Source organism: Pristis pectinata, chromosome 29, assembly GCF_009764475.1.
Source record: "Pristis pectinata isolate sPriPec2 chromosome 29, sPriPec2.1.pri, whole genome shotgun sequence".
Lineage (NCBI taxonomy): Eukaryota > Metazoa > Chordata > Chondrichthyes > Rhinopristiformes > Pristidae > Pristis > Pristis pectinata.
Window position 1 is genome coordinate 12180127 of NC_067433.1, and position 26709 is coordinate 12206835.

General features: G+C 46.6%; 1 protein-coding gene across 3 annotated transcripts in view; it reads right to left on the reverse strand.

Moving 5' to 3' along the window:
* Positions 1-26709, reverse strand: part of LOC127584315 (netrin receptor UNC5D-like) — a 562203-nt gene that overhangs the window by 49120 nt on the left and 486374 nt on the right. The window lies entirely within an intron of this gene.

The following is a 26709-nucleotide window of genomic DNA, read 5'->3' on the forward strand; positions in this document are numbered from 1 at the left end:
GAACCCATTGAGGCTTAAAGAGGGAGGGAGATGTATAAGTGCTCTGGACCCTGGTTCTGGCTGTAAACCTACCCACACTCCTGAGCCCTGCTCTTCACTAAGCCCCTGGCTCACATTCCAGACTAATGAGTGAGCCAGATGCTGAATCATCAGGACATCCAAACTACTGGATGCCGGATTCTTACTGTAATTAGTTTTTAGGAGATAGACTGACAGTATGCTAGAAGAACCCACTATTCTCCACCCACCGGTTCCATTGAATTATTTGCATTTATCTGGACCAGGGCTCTAGTTACATCTGAAAATGGTACTCTTGGCACTTTGATGGTACTGGATTAGCAGATTTTCTGGATGACTGCATAATGGCCAAGGCTACATTCTGAAGTGGGGCTTTAACTTTCTAATTTAGATATGAAAGATGCATCATGTGACCCAAACTCAGGCATGAAACTAGGATGTCCAAACGATGGCTCTCGGGGTCTGGGTACTAGGCATTTCAAACCTTTCTTTAATGACTTACTTACAGCACTTGGATTTCATGAGCTTCTGGGTTTACAAAGGGACGTGGTTGTTCCTATGGCCTTACTGATGGGTAATACCCAGATGTCCATTGGTATCTTGATGGACAACTCAGTTAAACTCTGTGCATGTTCCTTGAAGTTGGATTGCACTGCATCACATTTTAGTTTGCTAAATAATACAATTTCAATGAACAACTAAGTTTTTCACTGGATCTTAGTACACGTGACAATAATAAACCAATTCCAATTTCAATAAAATAGAATGGGGGCTTCTGTGAGTTCCGCAGAGTCCGTGATATTCTCACTGACAGAGTTGTACAGCAAGAAACAGGCCATTTGGCCTATCATGTCCACACTGACCAGTATCTATACTAGTGCCATTTACCCACATTTGGTCTGTAACCTTCTACACCTTGGTGATTCAAGTGCTCGTCTCAATGCTTCTTAAATGTTGTGAGGGGACCTGTCTCCAACACCTTCTCAGACAGTGAGTTCCAGATTCCAACCACACTCTGGGTGAAAAAAATCCCCTGTCAGATCTCCTCTAAACCTCCCACACCCACCATGGGAAGAAGGATTCTTACCATCCACCCTAGCTCTCCCCCTCATAACTTTGTACACCTCTATCTGTGTGACTCCATGACATTGTGAGAGACAGATTCACAGCTCCTGAGTGGAAAGGCCTAAGGAGACGGCAGCTTCTGCCAGACATCACCAGCTCAACAGTTACCATTCCCAACTCTCTATGAACCAATGTGAGAACTGAACCACAGTGCAAGACATCAGCCTGACCATTTGGATTAACTAAAAACTTCCACATTTCTACAAGAACTCTGCACCCAATTATTTTTTTTATTTAATTGTTCACAGAATGAAGGCTTCATTACCAGAGCCAACGTTTGTTGCTCTTAATTGTCTTTTAGAAGATAGTGGGTGACACTACCAGCTTCCTTAGTCGGTTAATTGGCCACTTTACATTTCCAGCAGTGTTCAGGTGAGCCATAGAATCTGCAGGGACTTGGTGGGAATGTGGGGAGAATAAAATGGTTCAGTGTAGGATTAGTATAAAAATGGGTGCCTGGTGGTCAGCATGGACTCAGTGGGCTGAAGTGCTGTATCTCTCCTTGCCTCTCTGACTCTGAGGAGATGCTTAGCAGTAGTTGGGAGGGAAGCTGATGGTTGGGAAGAGGTCGGCAGAGCAATGAGTGAGGTCCAATGCTAGGGTCGCCATTTATTGCCAGGAGATGGAGGTCCCAGCAGCAAGGACGATTAGTAACTGGGGACCTACCTGAAGGAGGTTCCCAGAGCGACTCTATAGGCTGGAACCCAGTCGGGCAAGTCTACTGCAAGCAATGCTGAAACATGTCTCACAAATGCTCTGCACCGGTATCTGTGGATAGTGTAAGACTCTGAAATTCAACGTGCATATCCTTCTGCAACAGAGGACCCAGGATGTTGACAGGATTGGAGCTTTGTAGTTATGAGGAGACATTGGAGAGTCTGGGTTTGTTTTCCCTGGGGTGGAGGAGGCCAAGGGGTGACCTGATAGAGGTGTACAAAGTTATGAGGGGGAGAGCTAGGGTGGATGGTAAGAATCCTTCTTCCCATGGTGGGTGTGGGAGGTTTAGAGGAGATCTGACAGGGGATTTTTTTCACCCAGAGTGTGGTTGGAATCTGGAACTCACTGTCTGAGAAGGTGTTGGAGACAGGTCCCCTCACAACATTTAAGAAGCATTGAGACGAGCACTTGAATCACCAAGGTGTAGAAGGTTACAGACCAAATGTGGGTAAATGGCACTAGTATAGATACTGGTCAGTGTGGACATGATAGGCCAAATGGCCTGTTTCTTGCTGTACAACTCTGTCAGTGAGAATATCACGGACTCTGCGGATATGGAACCAAGCCCACTGACCCAGTGTGGTTGTGTCGCCCATCACGTATTCATTTACACCAATCCCACACTAATCCCATTTGATTCTTCCCATATTCCCGTCAACACCTCACCTTCCCCCACTCCATCCTCCAGATTCAACAACTCACCCACACACTCACAGTTGCCAAGTAACCCATCAACTTACATGTCTTGGGGATGTGGGAGAAAACTGGAGCCCAGAGCAAACACACGTGATCACTAGGAGAATATGTAAACTCCACATATAGACAGGACCGGAGGTCAGTATTGAACACACTTCACTGCTGCTGTGAGGCAGCAGCTCTACTATTAGACCCACTGTGCTGCCTTGTGATACCTAAATTCCTGCCCCCTGCCCTGCCCCTCACCCCAATCCCTTTCCCAATTTTTGCCCTGGTCGCTCTACCTATCAATTGCTCCTAGTCCCCTTCTGGCCCTTAAGTTTCTCTGCCCAAACTCTTTCCTCCCAACACACACATGTAATATCCCTTGCACTCTCCTGAAACACAGGCCCTTTGATTGTGCAAAATGTTCACTAGGCTGTGGTGAACCAACTGCTGAACAGGCTTCTTGCAATTTCTGTTCATAATGACTGAATGCCAAAGACTCAATTGCACTGATTAAAAATTAACAAAAATTTGCATCAAAAATTAACTTGCACTCACACATTTTCTTCTAATTGAGCTGTGTTGGTATGTTTGTACCACACACTGAAGGAGCATCACTGCTTTTTTGAACTTTCAAGAATGCATTGATTAAATTCTCCTGGGACATTTAATGAAACACTTATTTCTGATGATGCCTCAGATTCAAGGGTTTGGCCTAGAGCACGACCATCTGTCTACAAAGCTGAACACATCATACCGTGCTCAATGCCCAGGAGATATCATTATTCATAGCAAGACAGAGGGATGTTCTTGCAATGAAAAGCAGATGAGTTTGCTCTGAATCAGAGATAAAAATTATAGCAAATGTGTTCTCCTATGGTGGTCTAACTAACTTCCCATGAGCAGTGATACAAATGAGTGCCGGTAGAGGAACCTTCTATTCTGAGACAGCAGTGTTGCCTTGGGACAAAGAAGCATTTGATAGGGCCAGTGCTATCTGATTCCAAAGCCTTCAGGCACAGCTCAGGACCATTGTTTTTGGCTTTGTAAGTCAACTGGTTTGCAAAGATGTTCCAATCGATCCAACTTAAAGATATTTTCAATATCTGCAATGGAAGCAAATGAGACACTCCATGCACACAACACATGAATTAAATATGGTTTACCCAATCCAAAATACATGCTGCCTCACATTGTTACCGTCACAGAGTCACACGGCACATGAACAGGCCCTTCAACCCACCATGCCTCTGCTCTTTACCATCAAGTACCTATCTATACTAACCACCTTTATATGTAGATAGGATAAACAGTCTGAACCTTTGAGATAGTGATTCTACTGCGTGCGGTTCTGATCACCCCATTAAAGGTCAGATGTGGAGACTTTGGAGAGGGTTCAGAAAAGGTTTACCAAGATGCTGCATGGATTAAAGGGTATGAGCTGTAAGGAGATGTTGAGCAAACTGGGGTTGTTTTCTCTGGAGCAGCGGAGGTTGAGGGGATACCTGACAGAAATTTATAAGATCATGAAAGGCACAGATAAGGTAGACATTCAGAAACTTTTTTCCCAGAGTAGGAATGTCAAGTACTAGAGGACATGCATTTAAGGTGAGCGGGAGAAAGTTTAATGGAGATGTGCAGGGCAAGTTTTTTTACACAGAGAGTGGTGGGTACCTGGAATGGGCTGCCAGGGGCAGTGGTGGGAGCAGATATGATAGAAGCATTTAAGAGGCTTTTAGATAGACACATGAAAATGGATCATGTTCAGGCAGATTTAGTTTAATTCGGCATCGTGTTCAGCACAGACATCGTGGGCCGAAGGGCCTGTTCCTGTGCTGTACTGTTCTAAGTCCTATGTACCACCACTTGGTCCATATCCTACAATGCCTCGGTGATTAAATACTTATCCAGATGCTTCTTAAGTGCTGTGAGACCACCAAAGTTGGTTTGGGGAATATTGTTGGTACATGATTAAAGTTTTAATTTTTACCAACAACGTTGCTGGGATTGTGAGATGGTTGTGACACACTCAGGACAACAGGGTATCACTGAGTCCCTGACCATCAGTATTTTGGCTGTCACCGTTAACTTGGAATCTAACAGGCCAGCAACAGTGGCTACAATAACTTGTAGGTATCCTGTGGAGAGTGGCTCAGCTCTAGACTCCCCAGGACCTTTTCACCACCTACATCTCCTCTCATCTATATGAGCACACAATAAAGCACTCAAGGAGCTTGACACCATCCAAGAAAAGCAGCTCATTTAATTGACACCCCCTTCACTACCAATACAGTATTGCCTAGTATGCACAATCAAAAAAATGCATGGCAGTAACTGGTCAAGGCTTCTTTGACAGTACATCCCAAATTGGTAGAGTAATGCAGCTAGTCGAGCTGCTGCCTTGCAGCTCCAGTGACCTGGGTTCAATCCTGACTTCTGGCACTGTCTGTGTGTCGTTCTCCCTGTGACTGCATGGATTTCCCCGGTACTCTGGTTTCCTCCCACATCCTAAGGACATGTGGGTTGATGGGTTATCTGGCCACCGTAAGTGTCCTTACTGGGTAGGTAAGTTGTTGAATCTGGGTCGTGGGGTTGATGGGAATGTGGGTAGATCGATTGGCCGCTGTAAATTGCCCCAAGTATGGATGAGTGGTAGAATTGTAGTGGGGGGAGAACAGCTACAGGGCAAATTAGTGGGGTAATGGGATTGCTCTGTGAGTCAGCATAGAAGGAGGCCATTTGGCCCTTTATGTCATAAGGAAATATGGGAAAAAAGGACGGAACATGAGAGCACCATAACCTGGTTTGTGACTATATCACTGTTCCTTCTTTGTTGCTAGGTCTAAATCCTGGAACTATGGGAACACAATCACCAGCCACACTGTAGTGGTTCAGGAAGGCACCTCACCACCGCCTTCTCAAGGGCAGTTAGGGATGGGCAATAAATGCTGCCCTTGTTGATGATGTCCACATCACATAAATCCATCACCTTAATGAATAAGATTAATGGACTGTGAAACAATCAGAAGGAAGTCTGAGGAGAGAATTGGACAAGTTCAATGTCAGAGGAATGAAAAGATGTCAAGAAATTGTAGATTAAGAGTGATTATTTAAAAAAAGGCAGAGAGGTGAAAAGGACCATTTTTAACACCTGATAAAAATCACCGTCTAAAGGAATGAGATTCCACACTTAAAATTGTTTCCTCTCTGGAGAAGAGAAGTTTAGTGGCAGATAATTAGCACATTTCAGAAGGATATTTAAGTTATTCGTTATCAAACAGTATTTTGTGGTGAGATTCCTGGGTCAATAAAACAACTTCATGTAAACCATGGGGAAGTTGAGGAGAAGATGCTGTTTTTACTGTAGAAGAGAAGTGGTGCAAATTATTCAGATAATTACTGCCACAAATTGATGGATGCCAAGTTTTATCTTCAGCTAAATCTTGGACCTTATGTTGGCCATCTTATGTTGGCATGGAGAGCAGACAGTAAGGAAAATCTTAAATAGTTTGGCAAAGGAGAACGTATCCCAAGTGAGTGAGTGTCGGACAGCCATGCAGAAATAGAGGAACCTTATGCCAACTGGTTCATTTTATCTAACTCATACACATGACAAGTGCCTTTGCAAGATGTTGTTATTCTTGCTTGTTGTCATATTGGCATCCGCTAATTCCATCAATTTGAAGTTTCACCAGCCTTCCCAATGCCACTATTTAACACTGGTGGATATGTATGATTAGTAAAGAGAGGGTTGCATTTCTGAGGTATATTTCACATTCCTGTCAGACCACCAGAAATGCTTTGCAGCCTATGAAGGGTCCAGTGAGTGTTGTCCAAGGGCCAGATCGCAGGTGGACTGATCCCTGCAGTGTGGAAATACAGAGCACATTGAAGTTCATACCTCGTGCTCCACCACTGGTCTAACCAGAGTCTAGGGATGTTCCATAACCTACTGAGCTGTGAGCCAGGTACACTTCCTACCTGGTTCCTCAATTTTGCACCTACCATTGCTAGATCATCCAGTACAGTCACAGGCACTATATGGACCACTGACCTTCAATAAAAAGGAAAATGACAGTAGCATTTTGCTTTTCCAAATAAAGTCATTTAAAATGTATGTTGGATAAATAAATTGGTAAATTGGTTTATTATTGTCACATGTAGCAAGGTGGTGAAAAACTTTGCTTTGCATGCCATCCATACAGATCATTTCATTACATCAGTACATCGAGGAAGTACAAGTGAAAAGCAATAACAGAATGTAGAATATAGTGTTAGTTACAGAGAAAGTGCAGTGCAGGCAGACAATAAGGTGCAAGGCCATAACGAGGTAGATTGTCAGGTCAAGAGTCCACTTTATCGTACAAGAGGTCCATTCAATAATCTTATAACAGTGGGATAGAAGCTATCCTTGAGCCTAGTGCTTTCAGGAAAAGAGTAGAATGTTTACAATAGAAGTAATGAATATATCTGCAGAGAGCAGTTTGCAACGAGTTGCCATGCTCCGGTACCATCTTGCACTTAAAAAAATAATTTTTAAAATTTGTGTGTGTGTATATAAATATAAAATTGTATCTATACATCACATCTATTTATTTATTTAATTATTTGCCTCCCGATCATCAGAGACATTGAGAAACAGGAGAAAAGAGCGTTGGTGATGCAAGCTGTCAGAGGTTCATCAAAGGGGTCTGTGGGAGGGGTCACCTGCTGACAAACCACCAATCACTGACTGCTCCGTCCTGTGGAATGATTGAGACAGAGGTGCCAGCAACGCATGGGGAGCCACACTTGCGGCAAGTGTGACTATGAGTCCAATGTCTTAATTTACAGGCCAATTTACACACAAAGATCTCCAATAGACAGCGATGTTATGATGGTGAGCTGATCTGTTTTAGTGATGTTGTGTGGGTGATAACATGGAGTGACCACTGAAAAATCCTTGTGCTGATGACGTTACATGGTCACACTGAGGTCAACCCTCGTGAGCATCTTGAAGTACCACTGAATGGGATAGATTCAGAACAGATCTGGCAGCTAAAAACCAGCCTCCATGAGGCACTGTGAACCACCATCAGCAGCAGAAATGTGCACCTCTGCAATCTGCATCCTCATGGCCTGGTGTATCCTTCACTTTACCACTCCTACCAAGCTGGAAGATCAACAACGGTTCAGTGAAGAGTGCAAGACATACCAGGAGCTGCACCAGGTGCACCTAAAGGTGTCAATCTGGTGAAGCCACAACACTAGGCTTCAGGTACAAAAGCACATAAGAAATCGGAGCAAGAAAAGGCCATCTAGCCCTTTGACCTCAGTGTGACCATGGAACATCATAGTTGATCTGGCCGTGGACTCAGATCCACCTACCTGCCTTTTCCCCAAAACCCTTAATTCCCCTACTATGCAAAAATCTGTCTAACTGTGTCTTAAATACATTTAATGAGGCAGCCTCTATTGCTTCCTTGGGCAGAGAATTCCGCAGATTCACCACTCTCTGGGAAAAGCAGTCCCTCCTCATCTCCGTCCTAAATCTACTCCCCCGAATCTTAAGGCTATGTCCCTTAGTTCTAGTCTCACCAAAGTTACAGGGTAAACAGAAACAAAAACAGCATGCAACAGACAGAGCTTGATGTTCCCACAGCTAATAGATCAATGCTGTGATGTTCCTACACATCTTGTCATGAATGGTGGTGGACAACTAAACAGCCAGAGGGAGCAGGAGGTTCCAAGAATATGCAGTTCCTCAATCATGGGTGAATGTGAAAGATGAGGTTGAAGTATTTACAATCATGTTCAGCAGGAAATGCCAAGTGAATGATCCAGCTCGGCTTCCTCCTGAGATCCTCTGTGTTACAGGGAATAGCCTTTGGCCAATCTGATTCACTCCAGGTGATGTCAAGAAATGACTGAGTTTACAGGATAAAGCAAAGGCTGTGCAACCAGATAACATCCCTGTGGTAGCAGTGAAGTTATGTATTCTGGAAGAGTTGCACCTCTGGTCCTGATGCAGGGTTTCGACCTGAAACATCAACAATTCCTTTCCCCCCCACAGATGCTGCTTGACTTGCTGAGTTCCTCCAGCAGATTGTCTGTTGCTCCTCTAGCCAAGCTGTTCCGGTACGGTTACAACACTGGCAACTGCTTGAAATGGAAGTTGCCAGGATATTTCCTATTCATAAAAAGCAGGACTTATTCTACTGATTACCACCCAGTTGGTTTACTCTCAGTCATTAGCAAAGTGGTGGAAGGTGTGGTCGAAGGTGCTATCTCACAGCAATTTCTCTCCAGCAACCTGCTCACCAGCTCCAGCCTTAAGCAAACCCTTGTTCCAAACATTGCCAAACTCCAGAGGCGAAGTGCAAGTGTTGTCCCTCAACATCAAGATACAGGCAGAAGATGCAGGAGCCTGAGGGCACATACCACCAGGATCAAGGACAGCTTCTATCCCACTGTGATAAGATGTTCCCTTATACGATGAGATGGACTCTTGACCTCACAATCTACCTTATTGTGAACTTGCACCTTATTGTCTACCTGCACTGCACTTCCTCTGTAGCTGTGACACTTTGCTCTGTACTGTTATTGTTTTTACCTGTACTACCTCAATGCACTCTGTACTAACTCAATGTAACTGCACTGTGTAATGAATTGACCTGAACGATTGGTATGCAAGACAAGTTTTTCACGGTACCTCAGTACAAGTGACAATAATAAACCAATACCAATGCCAAAGCAGCATTTGCCGGTGTGAGGCATCACGGTGGCTTGGTGGATCTGAAGTCAATCAGCATTGAGGGAAAACTCCCTTGTAATTGTCATCATAGTATACAAGCACCAAGTGGATAAGCCAATGGACTAGCAGCCAGAATTTTGGGCCACTGATCCAGAGATGTGTTCAAATCTCATCAAGACAGCTGGGAAACTGAAATTTGAGTGGGTAAATAAATATAGAATTTAAAAAAAAGGTAGTCTTAGTAAAATTAAGCACAAAACTCATAAACTGTGGTTAAAACCCATCTGGTTCACTAACTTCCATCAGGAAAAAAAAATGCCTTCTGTTTGGCCTACACAGTATGTGACCCCAGACCCAACAATGTAGTTGAGTCATACAGCACAGAAACAGGCCCTTCGGCCCAACTGGTCCATGCCAACCAAGATTCCCATCTAACGTAGTCACTTTTGCCTGTGTTTGGCCCATATCCCTCTAAACCTTTCCTATCGAAGTACCTTTTAAATGTTGTTAATGTACCTGCCTCAACCACTTCCTCTGGCAGCTCATTCCTTGTACTGACCACTCTTTGGGTGAAAATGTTGCCCCTCAGGTTCCTATTATAGCTCTCCTCTTGACTGTTAATGACCTCATCCATTGAGGGGAGATCAGGGATGGACAATAAATGCTGATGCTTCCAGTGACAAGGACATCAAGCGAAAATAAAGACTTTGCACAAAGGAAGGTGACGTTGTTGTTGAAGGACGAGTCCCAGGACGTTGTTGCAGGAGGCACAAGAGGCACAAGAGACCACAGATGCTAGAATCTAGAGCAACAAACAATGTGCTGGAGGAAATCAGCAGGCTGAGCAGCCACTGATGCAGGGCTTCGACTTGAAACATTGACAATTCTCTTGCCCACTCCCACCCCCACAGATGCTGCTCGACCCACTGAGTTCCTCCAGCAGATTGTTAGTTGTTGTTGCAGGAGTTTGTCAGGCAGTGTTCTAGGCCCAGTCATCTTCAATTCTGCCAATGACTTCGTTCTGTAATAAACTTAGAAGTAGCAATACCTGGTATTGTGATTCCATTCACAAATCAAACACGAGACACTAGAGACGTGTGGCAGCAGCACTACTTGTTGTTTCACTGCGCCACCTTATGTGCGGCTGTTGTGTGCTTCCAATGTATGGACGGTGTTCTCAATACCATCCTGGATATTCCTCCACTTGGTACAGTTATGGGCAAGAGCTGCCCAGGAGTCAGTACAGATATTGCATTTCATCAAGAGGCTTTGAGCACATCCTTGAATCTTTTTTGCCTGGTAAACTCTTCCCATGGTAGAGACCTGAATAAAGCACCTGTTTTGAGGGTCTGGTGTTGGGCATGTTAGTGACAGGGCCTGCCGAGTGTAGGAAACTGAATGTAACTAAGGCCTCAACACTGAGAACGTTGGCCTGGGAGAATACATCGACGTTGGTTAACTTACCCGTCCACAGGCACATAACAGAAAGAATGGCCCAATTAAAGAAAGGTTTCCTGGGGCTTCTGTCTGAAACTCTGAGGCAGGTGTTCTTGGATCTAGGACAAGCTGAAAGGACAAGCAGCTGTTCATCTTAAAATGAAGTGGGTCTCTGATGGGGGACATTAATCAGTGGGCAGCACAGCACCTTGGAATTAAAATAGTCATGTATCGCCATTGTTTGACATGAGTGATGAGTGACAGGAGTCTGCAGGGATCGGATAATAGAGCACACAAAAGATTTGTCCATAACAGCAAAATCGAAGGGCACAGCCAGTGCCTGGACTCAAACCCACTCCACAGAAATGGAATTTCAGAGAGCAACTGGAATATGGGCTCCCTAGAGAGATGGTAGCAAATAATATGGATTCATTCAGTCACAAAGAAAAATGATTTCTTTCACAAGAACACTAGGAAATAGGAGCAGGACTAGGCCCCTCGGCCCCTCAAGCCTGCCCCACCGTTCAATATGATCATGGCTGATCTATGCAGACACAGGGAGAACGTACAAACTCCTTACAGACAGCGGCGGGAATTGAACCTGTCGCTGGTCCTGTAATAGTGTTATGCTAACCGCTATGCTACTGTGCCGCCCGTAGAAGACAGAGGGTGGTTGTAGATGGAGCGTATTCTGCCTGGAGGTCAGTGAACAGTCGTGCTCTGCAGGGATCTGTTCTGGGACACCTGCTCTTTGTGATTTTTATAAATGACTTTGATGAGGATGTGGAAGGGTGGGCTAGTAAGCTTGCAGATGACATGAAGATAGGTGGTGTTCTGGATAATGTAGAAGTTTGCTGTAAATTACAACAGGACACTGATAGGCTGCAGAGCTGGGCTGAGAAGTGGCAGATGGAGTTCAACCCGGAAAAGTGTGAAATGATACACTTTGGAAGATCGAACTTGAAAGCAGAATACAAGGTTAATGGCAGGACCCTTAGCAGTGTGGAGGAACAGAGAGATCTTGGGGTCCACATCCATAGATCCCTCAAGGCTGCCACGCAGGTTGATAGGGTTGTTAAGAAGGCATATGGTGTGTTGGCCTTCATCATTTGGGGTATTGAGTTCAAGAGCCGCGAGGTGATGTTGCAGCTCTATAAAACTCTGGTTGGACCACACTTGGAGTATTGTGTTCAGTTCCCGTCACCTCATTATTGGAAGAGTGTGGAAGCTTTAGAGAGGGTGCAGAGGAGATTTACCAGGATGTTGCCTGGATTGGAGAGCATGTCTTTTGAGGATAGGTTGAGTGAGCTAGGGCTTTTCTCTTTGGAGAGAAGAAGGATGAGAGGTGACTTGACAGAGGTGTACAAGATGATAAGAGGCATAGATCAAGTGGACTGTCAGGCGAAAATGGCTAACACGAGGAGACGTAATTTTAAGGTGATTGAAGAAAGGTATAAGGGGGATGTCAGAAGTAAGGTTTTTACACAGAGTGGTGGGTGCGTGGAACGCACTGCCGGCAGAGGTGGTGGAGGCAGATACGTTAGGGGTATTTAAGAGACTCTTAGATAGGCACATGGATGATCGAAAAATGGAGGGCTATGTGGGAGGGAAGGGTTTGGTAGATCTTAGAGCAGGATAAAGTGTCAGCACAACATCTTGGGCCAAAGGGCCTGTACTGTGCTGTAATGTTCTATGTTCTTGGATGAACCATTATATTACCCTGAGAAATAAAGGACTGCAGATGCAGGAATCCAGATCAAAAACACTATGATGCTGGAGGAACTCAGCAGGCCAGGCAGCATCCGTGGAGAAAAGCAGGCGGTCAACATTTTGGGTCAGGACCCATCTTCAGGATTGAAGATGGGAAAAGGGGAAGCCCAATATATAGGAGGGAAAAGCAGAGCAATGATAGGTGGACAGAAGAGGGGAGTCGGGGTGGGCACAAGGTGGTGATAGGTCGAGATAGTGATAGGCAGGCGCGGGGGAAGAGGGGAGAGCAGATACACAAGGGGATGGGTTATGGACGGAGCCATGAACTGCATCTCCCCATTGCCAATCACTTCTATTCCCCCTTCCACTCTATCACAGATATGTCAGTCCTCGGCCTCCTCCACTGCCAGGAGAATTCCAAGTGCAAACTGGAGGAACAGCACCTCATTTTCCATCTTGGAACCTTGCAGCCTAACGGCATGGACATTGAATTCTCCCACTTTAAGTAATCCCCTCAACCCCCCACTGCCCCCCACACCCACCCCTGACCATGCCTCTTCTTCCCTTTCCTAGCCTCTCTCTCTTTTGTCTTCCCCATCTTTTTTTTCTCTTTACCTTTGACCCATCCCTTGCTGGATCTGCTCTCCCCTCCTCCCCCACACCTGCCTATCACGATCTCTTACCTGCATCTACCTATCACCACCCTGTGCCCACCCCGCCTCCCATCTTTTGTCCACTTATCACTGCTCTGCTTTTCTCTCCTATATATTGGGCTTCCCCTTTTCCTATCTTCAGTCCTGAAGAAGGGTCCTGACCCAAAACGTTGACCGCCTGCTTTTCTCCACAGATACTGCCTGGCCTGCTGAGTTCCTCCAGCATCATAGTGTTGTTCATTCATTATATTACCCTGGTATGTGAAATAAAGGCTGCAGTATTCTCCCTGTTTTCTGCATTTTCTTGGTCCATTGACTCAAAACATTCCTACTATACACCATCGTGACAGCAAACACATCGCTGTTCCTTCATTGTTGCTGGGTTTAAGCCTATCCATGCATCTTTTCAACACCACCAAGAGAGCACCTTCACCACATGGACTGTGTCGTGAAAATGCTCTCTTTGTTATCATCTTCTTGAGAACAATTAGGCACAGGTGATAAAATCAATACTGAATTCACCAATTTCAGCACTTCACCTTGTAGCTCAAACTTCCAGCATTCTGATGTTTTCCTTGGACCTCTTCTGGTATTTCAGATCACAGTCGTCTGCTCCCATTCACACCTCCTCCAGATACACCGTCACCGCCCTCTCTCAGTGGTGTCTTTCAATCATTTGCTGTCTCTGCCTCTCCCCACTTTCTCTTCAACGCTAAACTTGTTCCATTTCCCAGTTCTGATGAAAGATCAGCAACCTGAAACATTAACCCTATTCATGCCCCAACTGGTGATGTGAGATTTTGCTGGATTTTTTTGGCTTCAGAATCATAAGTCATGCACACACAAAAAAAAGGCTCTTTAGCTCACAAACACCCATTTACACTAATCCTGCTCTATTCTCCCATCATTCCCATCAACTGTCTCCAGAATATACCACTCACCTATGCACTAGAGGTAATTTACAGATGTCAATTAACCTACCAACCTGCATGTCTTTTGGATCTGGGAAGAAACCCACACAGTCACAGGGAGAACATGCAAACTCCACACAGACGGCACCAGAGGTCAGGATTGAACCTGGGTCTCTGGAGCTGTGAGGCAACATCTCTATCAGTGGTGGAAATTGGTGATTGGTTTATTATTGTCACCTGTACCAGGATACAGTGAAAAACTTTGTTTTACATGCTATCCAGATAGATCATTCCAAGCATAAGTACATCGAGGTAGGACAAAAGGAAAAGCAATAACTGAATGCAGAATATAGTGTTACAGTTACAGAGAAAGTGCAGTGCAGGTAGTGAAGTAAGGTGCAAGGACCATGACGAGGTAGATTGAGAGATAAAGAATTTACCTTTATCGTACAAGAGGTCCATTCAAGAGTCTTACAACAGCGGGATAGAAGCTGTCCCTGAGCCTGGTGGTACGTGTTCTCAAGCTTAAGTACCTTCTCCCCGATGGAATGGGGAAGAAGAGAGAATGAGGGGAGTGCTGTGCTGCCCTTAAACAATACAACCACAGAAGAGACAGGAGACTGGAGAAACAAGGCATAAATTCCTTATATTGGACTTGGCGATGAATTAATCGTGCTCTCGTCCAGTGCAGCCAAATTGCAAAAGTGACAGACAGCACCCGAGGTCAGGATTGAACCCGCGTCACTGGAGTTGTGAGGCAGCAGCTCTATTAGCTGAGCCACAGCGCTGCCCTATTTATAATACATGCTAGCTTTGCTCATTATAGTACATTGCGCAAATTAATAAACATCAATGTGTTGCTCCTATTTTTACTACTTCCTGCATTGGAACTGCATCTTAGCAGAACAGGGCAAAAGCTGCATTCAGGTCATCACTGAAGACCTGAGTTTCTATCTTTTTCCTTCCTCTGGGATGTCAGAATGTTCTCACTTTGCAAGATCTAGTGAGATTTTGCAAGATGCACTTATTTCAACATGTGAAATGAAGGCTGGCATTTCAACACTGTTGCTGGGGTGGCACCGTGGCACAGTTAGTAGAGCAGCTGTCTCACAATTTTTGCGACCCGGGTTCGATCCTGACCACCGATGCTTCAGTGGAGTTTGCACATTCTCCCTGTGATCATGCTGGTTGCTGGTTTCTTCCCACTTCCCAAAAACTTGTAGGTTGGTGTGTTAATTGACCACAGTAACTTGCCCCTTGTATGGGTAGAATGTGGGGAGAATAAAATGGGAATAATGTAGGATGAGTGTAAGTAGGTGTTTGATTGTTTTAGGTGGGGGAGGGGGTTTGGTGGGCTGAAGGACCTATTTCCATGCTGTATGACTCTACAACACAGTGGCTCCACAGCACGTAGGCAGTTTGACTGGCATTCTTGTGCAGAGAAGCCATGGGGATTGCTAGTGAAGGAAAAACAATAGCATGATAAGTGGTGTCGTTCTGCTGATGCATCCTAAGGAATATTAATGAGGTAGAATAAAGGAGCTTTGCTTTGCAGTAAGGGGACTCTGCTGGAAATGGAAAAGGATTGAAGTCCTGCTTAAATCGCAATATCGCAGAAATTGCACATTCTGTAATACCAGGCCTTTAACACAATGAGGCGTATTTTCCAACCTGCTCCCAGGTGCCTGCCTATTTCTCAGTCACTTCCAGGGTCTCTAGCTCCATCTCATCTGCTCCCAGAGTCATTGCCCTCACCCTTAGCTGCTCCCAGGGTCTCTGACTTCTCTCTCAGTCACTCTCTCAGCTTGCCCACTGCCTAAACTATCCTGGACTCAACCGTTTCTTCAGCAGACTCCACGAATCACGTCCTTGGATAGGAGTAATGAACGATAGTGCATCAAAGGATGTGTATTGTTGAACAAAGGGTATAGTTACTAGGGTAGAGGCAGGACTTAATCACATGAGTTAAATGTTTTACCAAAGTATAAAAAGTATGTGGCAAATTTCCTCTCAGGAACACATATGGGCACTGCCTTTTACAAATTACGATTAACGTTACTTTTTCGCAATATAGTCTATCTCTCTGGGACTCAGCTGCAATCTTTTGTAAGTTCAGATGCAGGTGAGTAGCAAATGATAATTGTGATTATCATTTGCTCTTAATCTACAAAACAAGGCCATTGTGGCGACTCACCGTCTAGTCGGGCGAACCGGCTCGGCAGTCGGGTCGCGCGGCGTCGGAGCGACGAGGCCCAAGATGGCGGCGGGCCTCGTCTTTCCGAGCGACGGGGAGAACCCGCGCGCGGGAAAGTCCTGATGACGTAGGACTTACGTCATTGCCGGTTTTTTGGGCGGGAGTTTTTCTCCCTTAAAGGGCCCGCACAAGGCGGGAAAATAAACCAGTTCTGTTTGGCAATCCTCCGAGTAGAGTCTTGTTTTATTCCGCGGTAGCAACCGCTACATTGGTGACCCCGACGGTCCAAACGGCTTTTGGACCCGCGAAATGGACGACAGCGCAGCAGCCAACGCAGTGGCCCTCAAGCTGCCCACCTTTTGGACCCTTCGGCCCAGCGTCTGGTTTGACCAGGCTGAAGCGCAATTCCACCTTCGGCAGATCACCTCCGACTCCACGAAGTACCACCATGTGGTTAGCTCTCTGGACCAGGAGACAGCCGCCCAGGTTGGAGACTTCATCCAGTCGCCTCCGGAGGAAGATAAGTACCCGGCTTTCAAAGATCTTTTGATCCGGACCTTCGGCCTCTCCCATCGTGAGCGCGCCACCCGCCTGCTTCATCTGGACGGCCTGGGGGACAGATCCCCATCCGCCCTAATGAATGAGATGCTGGCATTGGCCGAGGGACACAAGCCATGCCTGATGTTCGAACAGGCCTTCCTCGAACAGCTCCCCGATGACATCCACTTGTTGTTAGCTGACGCCGACTTCAGCAACCCCCGTGAGGTGGCCGCCCGGGCAGATGTCCTGTGGAGGGCCAAGCGCGAGAGCGGTTCGTCCGTCAGTCAAATCACCAGGCCGCAAGCCCAACGCCTGCCTCGCCCGGCCCCAGCAACCGAGCAGCCACGCCCCAGGAACGCAGACGACGACACGGGTGACCAGCTGTGCTTCTACCATCAGAGGTGGGGTGTGGAGGCCCGTCGATGCCGCCCACCCTGCAAGTTTCAGGGAAACGCCAGGGCCAGCCGCCGCTGATGGCTACGGCGGCTGGCCGCCGACAGAGCCTCCTCTTCGTTCAGGACAAGAAATCTGGACGGCGTTTCCTCGTTGATACTGGAGCGGAGGTCAGTATTTTGCCCCCGACAGGCCGCGACACTCGTGACAGGCCACCAGGTCCTCTACTCAATGCCGCCAACGGTACAACGATATGGTCTTTCGGCACCCGTACGCTTCAATTACACTTTGGCGGCAGCCGTTTTACCTGGACCTTTACCCTTGCCACCGTCGCCCGACCACTCCTAGGCGCCGATTTCCTTCGGGCCCACAACCTGTTAGTCGACCTGCGAAGGAAGCGGTTAGTCCACTCTAGCACTCTCCGGACCTATCCCCTGGGAGAAATCAGCCCACCAGCCCCGCGCCTGGACTCCATTACCCTTTCTGGCGATGATTTTGCCAAGCTCCTAGCCGAATTCCCATCGATTTTGGCACCTTCGTTTACAAATTCTCGGCCCACACATGGGGTACGACACCACATCATTACCACAGGGCCACCCCTTCATGCCCGAGCACGACGATTACCTCCAGACAAGCTCCGCCTGGCAAAGGAAGAGTTCCATCACATGGAGGAGCTGGGGATTGTTCGCAGGTCCGACAGCCCCTGGGCCTCCCCCCTGCACACGGTCCCCAAAGCCACCGGAGGGTGGAGGCCCTGCGGCGACTACCGCAGGCTGAATGACGCCACCACCCCGGACCGCTATCCCATCCCTCACATCCAGGACTTCGCAGCGAACTTACACGGGGCCCGCATCTTTTCCAAAGTGGACCTCGTTAGGGGATACCACCAAATCCCGGTCCATCCGGATGACGTCCCCAAAACTGCGATTATCACCCCATTCGGCCTGTTCGAATTCCTTCGGATGCCGTTCGGCCTTAAGAACGCCGCGCAGACCTTCCAGCGGCTGATGGACGCGGTAGGCCGAGACCTGGACTTCGTGTTCATTTACTTGGACGACATACTGATCGCCAGCCGTAACCGCCAGGAACACCTTTCCCACCTCCGCCAGCTGTATTCCCGCCTCCGCGATTTCGGCCTCACGATTAACCCGTCCAAGTGCCAATTCGGACTTGACTCTATCGATTTCCTCGGCCACAAAATCACCAGCGACGGGGCAACACCCCTACCCGCCAAGGTGGATGCTATCCGCCGTTTTGCCCGCCCCGACACAGTCAAAGGCCTACAGGAATTCCTTGGGATGGTCAACTTTTACCATCGTTTCATCCCTGCAGCAGCCCGTATCATGCGCCCTCTGTTCTCGCTGCTGGCTGGTAAGGGCAAGGACATCACCTGGACTGACGAGGCTGCGGCTGCTTTCGTTAAGGCCAAAGACGCCCTGGCAGACGCCACGATGCTGGTACACCCTAGGACTGACGTCCCGACTGCCCTCACGGTAGACGCGTCCAACACCACGGTGGGTGGGGTACTGGAACAGCTGCTCGAAGGCCGCTGGCAACCCTTGGCATTTTTCAGCAAACACCTTAGACCGCCCGAACTGAAGTACAGCGCTTTTGATCGGGAACTTCTAGCGCTGTATCTGGCGGTCCGGCATTTCCGATACTTTCTAGAAGGCAGGCCTTTCACCACTTTCACCGATCATAAGCCTCTGTCCTTTGCCTTCTCCAAAGTCTCCGATCCCTGGTCAGCTCGTCAGCAGAGACATTTATCCTACATTTCCGAGTTCACAACTGACATCCAACATGTCTCCGGAAAGGATAATGTCGTTGCTGATGCACTTTCCAGACCAACCATCCACAACCTATCCTTGGGTGTCGACTACACGGCCCTGGCTGACGCACAGCAAGCCGACGACGAACTGCCCAGCTACAGAACCGCAGTCTCGGGTCTGCAGCTCCGAGATTTCTTGGTTGGTCCAGGTCAGCGGACCCTACTTTGCGACGTTGCGACTGGTCAGCCCTGCCCTATTGTCCCTGCAGCCTGGCGGAGACGCGTTTTTGACTCGGTACATGGGTTGGCGCACCCGTCCATCAGATCTACTGTCCGACTGGTCGCCAGCAAGTTTGTCTGGCATGGCCTGCGCAAACAGGTCAGTGAGTGGGCCAGGACTTGTCTGCACTGCCAGACGTCAAAAATCCAGCGACACACCAAGGTCCCACCACAGCAGTTCGAGCCTACCCGTAGGAGGTTCGACCACATACACGTCGACCTCGTGGGCCCTCTGCCGGTTTCAAGAGGAGCCCGGTACCTCCTTACCATCGTGGACCGGTTCACGAGGTGGCCTGAGGCAACCCCCCTGACTGACATCTCAACTGATTCCTGCGCCCGAGCGCTGCTCACAACTTGGGTCTCACGTTTTGGCGTTCCGGCCCACATCACTTCAGACAGAGGCACCCAATTCACTTCTAGTCTCTGGGCTGCATTAGCGAACCTGCTGGGGACGCAGCTGCACACCACCACGGCCTACCATCCTCAATCAAACGGGTTGGTGGAACGTTTTCACCGCCATCTAAAATCGGCCTTGATGGCCTGCCTGAAGGGTCCTAACTGGGTTGACGAGCTGCCTTGGGTCCTGCTCGGCATACGCACTGCCCCCAAAGAAGACCTCCGCACTTCGTCAGCTGAGCTTGTATACAGGGCGCCACTAGTTGTCCCCGGGGATTTCATACCTGCCCTTCAGGACCAAGGGGAACAACCCCCAGCAGTTCTACAAAGACTGCGCGAGAGGCTCGGCGCCTTGGCCCCGATTCCCACCTCATGGCACGGTCAAGCCCCATCCTGCCAGCCCAAGGAACTACGGGACTGTAAGTTTGTTTTCGTTCGCAGGGGCACACCTCGGGCGCCATTGCAACGACCATATGAGGGACCGTTCCGAGTCATACGGAATAACGGATCCACTTTTATTTTGGACATTGGAGGCAGGGAACAGGTTTTCACGGCGGACCGCCTCAAACCGGCCCATTTAGATCTGCAACAGCCAGTCGAGGTTGCCACGCCACGACGCAGAGGCCGCCCCCCTAAGCGGCAGCTGGCACAGCCCACGGACCTTGGGGACTGTCTCGCCGGTTCTGGGGGGGGTTGTGTGGCGACTCACCGTCTAGTCGGGCGAACCGGCTCGGCAGTCGGGTCGCGCGGCGTCGGAGCGACGAGGCCCAAGATGGCGGCGGGCCTCGTCTTTCCGAGCGACGGGGAGAACCCGCGCGCGGGAAAGTCCTGATGACGTAGGACTTACGTCATTGCCGGTTTTTTTTGGGCGGGAGTTTTTCTCCCTTAAAGGGCCCGCACAAGGCGGGAAAATAAACCAGTTCTGTTTGGCAATCCTCCGAGTAGAGTCTTGTTTTATTCCGCGGTAGCAACCGCTACACCATCAAATTATTTGAAAGGCACAGGTTAAACATTCTAGAGTGATGGCAAATTGAATTGGAGATGCATCAAACAATAAGTTTACCCTGTGCTTCTTCACATGTTGAGTTAATCCTCCTCAGGCAGACAGAAGGAAAGCTAAAATCAAGATCAACCTTCTCAGCCCGAGTTATTGGATGCTCAGCTGCATGTGATACTTCAGCAATATGCATTTAAAAAGAATCTTTTCTGGGGCAAAACACTCCAAGTTGCTTCATAGCGTTGACACAAAACTAAATTTGATAGCAAGTCTCGTAAGCCTCATAGGGAGAGAGTGGTGCAGATGGCCAAAAGCTTGGACAAAGAGGCAGGTGTTATGGAGTGTTAAGGAAGGAAAGTGAGGTGGAGAGATGGAAAGGTTTGGAAGGGAGTTTTACAGCTGAAGGTGTGACAATCGATGGTGCAGAAGTAAATTCGGGATTGGCCACTAGGCTAGAGTCAGAGGAACACAGTTCTCTCAGTTATTTTTGAAGTTAATTTTCCAGTGCGTGGGTGTTGCTGGTAAGGCAAACATCTATTGCCCATCCTCAACTGCCCTTGACGAGACTGTGGTAGTGAGTTACCTTCTTGAACCACTGTGGCCCGTCTTGTGATTGCATTGGACAGGGAGTTCCAGGACTTAGACCCAGCAGTGATGAAGGACATACGATATATTTCCAAGTCAGGATCATGTACAACTTTGGAAGGTAGGGTCATAAGCTTCTATCAACCTGATGATGCCATCTACAGCTTATCTATTTGGCCACCCTAGCCTCACCCTATCAGAGACATTCCCTTTATCCCTCCCTCACACTCTCTGCAACTTAAAACTGACTTGTTTTCTTACTTTCTCAGTTCTGATGAAGGGTCTTCAACCTGAAATATTAACTGTTTCTCTTTCCATAGAAGCTACCTGACCTGCTGAGTATTTCCAGCATTTTCTATTTTATTTCAGATTCTCAGTATCTGGAGTTTTCTGATATTCACAAAAGTAGGGAGGTTATTCTTCAGTTATTTAAGGGACTGGCGAGACTATATCTGGAGTACTCTGTCTCCTTATTTAAGAAAAGATGTTAATGCATTGAAAGCAGTTCAGAGAAGGTTTACTGGACCTGGAATGTGTGGGTTGCCTCATGAGGAAAGGCTGGACAGACTAAGCTTGTATCCACTGGAGTTTGGGAGAGTGAGATGGGACTTGATTGAAATATATCAGATCCAAAGTGGTTCTAACAAGGTGGATATAGAGGTGATGTTTCCTCCTGTGGGAGAATCCAGAACTAGGAGACAAGGCTTAAAAATAAGACAGAGACAAGGCAATTTTTGTTTCTCTCACTGAATAAATCTTTGGAACTCTCTAACTCAAAGAGTGGTGGAAGCAGACTTTTTAAATGTGTTTGAAGAAGAGGGAGGTAGATACTTGATAGACAAGGGTTGAAAGGTCACCATAGAGCAGATGAGAATGTGGATTAAGGTTACAATCAGACCAGCCATGATTATATTAAATGGTGGAGCAGGCTTGAGGGTCTGAGTGACCTAGTCCTGCTCCTAATCTGTCTGTTCAAATGTCAACAAGGGGATTTGGTTTCAGGGAGAGGAATGGAACTGTTGGCTGACAATGGCCAAACATTACTAGGGACCACAGCCCTGTTTAGTTCTCATCTCTGTGCCTCCTCTCATCAATATCAGATGAAGAACCTGGTTAGGCAGTGGAAGCACTCAAAGTAGAAGAAGCTTCCTTTCAACTTGGGCAAGGAGAGAAAAGCAAATCTCACTGATGATTGAAAATGCTTTAATCTGATACAAGCTTAATGAATTTCCTTCATCGTGTCAACCACCTAAAGAGATCTGAAGCAGGTAAGGCCACTGAAGAGCTAAGATCTCTTCGCAGCATTGACTGCAGATCGTAGTTCCACCACTGAATCTTACTCCCACTTGTTACGTGCTTGGAACTTCTCTGCCTTGATTACTTCACTGACAATTCGACAGGCTTTTAATTATTGTTATGCTGGGCCTGTCACTGCAGTGGTGTCAGACTTGTTTGATATTTTGTGAATTGTAATTTGGTTTTTTTGATCAATTTCAGTTCGAAGGACAGAAGAGTAACGCAGTTTGCTTTTTGCAATTATTCATTTCTCATCAGGTGGTACGGTATGGAAACAGGAGTTGAATATAAAAAAAATCTGCAGATGCTGGAAATTTGAAATAGAAACACAAAGTGCTAGAACTACTGAGCAGGTCGGACAGCATCTGTGGACAGAGAAACAGTTGACATTTGAGGTTGATGACCCTTCATTAGAATTGGGAAAATATAGAAAACAGGGAGGTTTCATGTCCTGATCAGAGAGAGAAGCAGAGCATCTTCAAGTGCAATTTTTTGCTTTTCAGTTACAAATGCATATCAGAATCGGAATCAGATTTATTATTACTGACTTAGATGATGTGAAATTTGTTGTTTTGTGGCAGCAGTACAGTGCAAGGACATAAAATTACTATAAATTACAAAAACAAATAGTGCAAAGGAAAGGAAAAGTGAGATGGTGTTCATGGTTCATGGACCATTCAGAGATCTGATGGTGGAGTGGAAGAAGCTCTTTCTGAACCATTGAGTGTGGGTCTTCAGGCTCCCTGATGTTGGTATTGGTTTATTATTGCCACTTGTACCAAGGTACAGTGAAAAACTTGTCTTGCATACTGTTCGTACAGATCAATTCATTACACAGTGCATTGAGGTAGTACAGGGTAAAAACAAAACAGAATACAGAGTAAAGTGTCACAGCTGCAGGGAAGTGCATTGCAGGTAGATAATAAGGTGCAAGGTCATAACAAGGTAGATTGTGAGGTCAAGAGATCATCTCACCATATAAGGGTTCAATAGTCTTATCACAGTGGGATAGAAGCTGTCCTTGAGCTTGGTGGTATGTGTCCTCAGGCTCCTGTACCTTCTGCCTGATGGGAGAGGGGAGAAGAGAGAATGACCCAGGTGGGTGGGGTCTTTGATTATGCTGGCTGCTTCACCAAGGCAGCGAGAGGTATAGACAGAGTCCATGGAGGGGAGGCTGGTTTCCGTGATGTGGTGGGCTGTGTCCACAAGTCTCTGCAGTTTCTTGCAGTCCCAGGCAGAGCAGTTGTCATACCAAGCTGTGATGCATCCAGATAGGATGCTTTCTATGGTGCATCGATAAAAATTGGTGGGTGTTAAAGGGGACGTGCCAAATTTCTTTAGTCTTCTGAGGAAGTAGAGGTGCTGGTGAGCTTTCTTGCCCATGGCATCTACGTGGTTGGACCAGGACAGGCTGTTGGTGATGTTCACTCCAAGGAACTTGAAGCTCTCAACCCTCTCGACCTCAGCACCGTTGATGTAGACAAGTGCATGTACACCACCCCTTTCCTGAAGTCAATGACCAGCTCTTTTGTTTTGCTGACATGGGGGGAAAGGTTGTTTTCATGACACCATGTCACTAAGCTCTCTATCCCCTTCCTGTATTCTGACTTATTGTTATTTGAGATACGACCCACTACAGTGGTATCATCTGCAAACTTGTAGATGGAGTTAGAGCAGAATCTGGCCACACAGTCATGAGTGTACAGGGAGTAGAGGGCTGAGGACACAGCCTTGTGGGGCCCCAGTGTTGAGAATAATTGTGCTGGAGGTGTTGCTGCCTATCCTCACTGATTATGGTCTGTTGGTCAGAAAGTCAAGTAATGAGAATATCCTGTTCTAGCTCTGGTAAAAGGTTATCGAATTGAAAAGTTTTATTTTGTTTCCCTCTCTACAGATACTGCCTGGCCTGCTGAGTGTTTCCAGCATTTTTGGCACATTTCACATTTCCAGCACCTGTGGTTTTTGATCTTCAATCAGTGCTGAATTCACTGCCACTTCTATAACAGCGTTCAATGAAGAAAATCACCAAAGCAGGTCTTTGTGACATCCTGTTCTGACACTCAAATTCAACACTCTCCAGCAAGGCGGATAATAACATCTAACGTATAAGGCTCCAGTACATTGAATTGAAATTCTCTGTCACTTATACATGTTTAATGCATTTGGCATAATCTTGTCTTGTCATGCATGTACTTTCTCTCTCCTTGGTAACTAGAATCCTGTACCAGGTCTAATTTTGTATTAATCTGACTACTGAAGTCCGTATTAAAACTGACTGCCAAAGGTTTATCAAGGCTAGGACACAGATAGTGTCACCGCGATTGAAGTTTAAGTGTTGAAATTCATTCTTGTTACAGCGCCAAGGTTAGTGTAATTTGTAACTTTAATGTTTGTCGTGATGGAGTGAAAGAGTTGGAAATCAAGGATGCATGTTTATCAGGTGGTTTCAGAATATTTTATGTCTGGGAAGGTAAATGATGTACAATGGCTGTAAATAGCTTGGGAAACATTAGTGAAAGCTCGCCCTGCACTGGGAAAACTTGATGAAATAAATGGTTACAAACCTTTTGGCTTAACCAGAGAACAACCTGCAGCGGCATTGGGCATCGTAATCTGCTCAAACTCATTTTTTATAGAGTCTCAAAGCACAGGCTCCTTAGGTCCACCATTTCCATGCTGACCTTCAATTCCCATCCATACCAATCCCATTTACCAGGCACTGGGTCTGTAGCATCCTCTGCCTATGAGAACAAAAAGAAGGAGCAGGAGCTGCCTGTACACCTCCTTGAACTAGGTTCACCACGACTGATTTAATCTTGGCCTGGGCCCCACTTTCTTGCCTCTTCCCAATAACTCTCCCCTCCCCCAAAGACCAAACGTCAGTCTTGTGCATGTTAAGTGATTCTGCTCCACACCTCTCTGAGTCAGTGAATCCAAAAGATTCAGGACCCCGTGAGAGGAGGAATTCTTTATAATTACCATCTTGCTTTTCTCAAACACTGGCCCCTGTTTCTAGTTTCCTCCACAAGGGGAAACATCTCCTCAGTATCTACCTCGGCAAGCCCCTTCACAACTCTGAGCAACACACAAGATGCAGGAGGAACTCAATGGGTCAGGCAGCATCTGTGAAGGGAAATGGACAGTCGAAGCTTCGGGTTGAGACCCTTCATACGTCTGGATGAAGGGTCTCAACCCAAAGCGTTGACCGTCCATTACCCTCCCCAGATGCTGCCTGACCCGCTGAGTTTGTCCAGCATCTTGTATATTGCTCCAGATTTCAGCACTTGCAGTCCCTTGTGTCTCCCTTCAGAATTTTAATGGTTTCAATAAAATCACCTCACATTATTCTGAACTCCAATGAGTGTGCACCCAATCTGCTCAATTAGCCTGGTTAATTCCAACCCCTTCATTCCAGGGATCAACCCAGTGAACCTTCTCTGAAGTATGTCCCTCCTTAAAGAACCAAGTACTCTCATTGTGATCTCACCAGCATCATGCACAGTTGGAACAAAATTTCCCCCTTTTATATTCCATCCCTTTTGTAATGAAGCCAACATCCCATTTGCTTTTCGAATTAATTGCTTGACCCACATACAGTACTCACTATTGCATTTCATGTATGGGCACACTCAGATCTTTCTGTACCACAACAAAACCAAAATATACCACTATTATCGAGGACAGTGGTGTCTTAGTCAATATTTATCTCTCAACCAACATCTCTAAGGCAGACAATGTAGTCACTTAATTGTTTCTGGAGCATTGTTCTGCGTAAATTGTTTTCCTGATTTCATGCACCAGTGGTTGTCCTTCGAAGGTAGTCTACTGGATGTGAAACTCATTGGGATGTCATGAGGTGAGGAAAGGCACTGTATAAATACAAGTACTCCTTCTGTACAATACAGCTCGAGCAAAGATACAATTCTCACCAATTATACATTGCTAGAACTCAACCCTCATGAATATTTGGTTAAGAACTAGGTGATTCACCAGGAAAGAGACACCCAATCCCAACATAATTAGAAGAGCATTCACATGTTATCATAAGGAACTATAATTAGCTGATGTGAAACTAATTATTCATAATAAACACTCTTAATAGTTCTGATAGTTCAGTTGGAACTTTCAACAGTACAGCACTAATGAAATGAAGCATAAGAATATTTAATGAATATGTTCAATGTTTTTTTAAAACCATGCAATTAATTTCCAAAGCTTTAATTATTTATTATTCAAATGTTCTAGATAAACAATATAATTTTATACTATTTTTCAC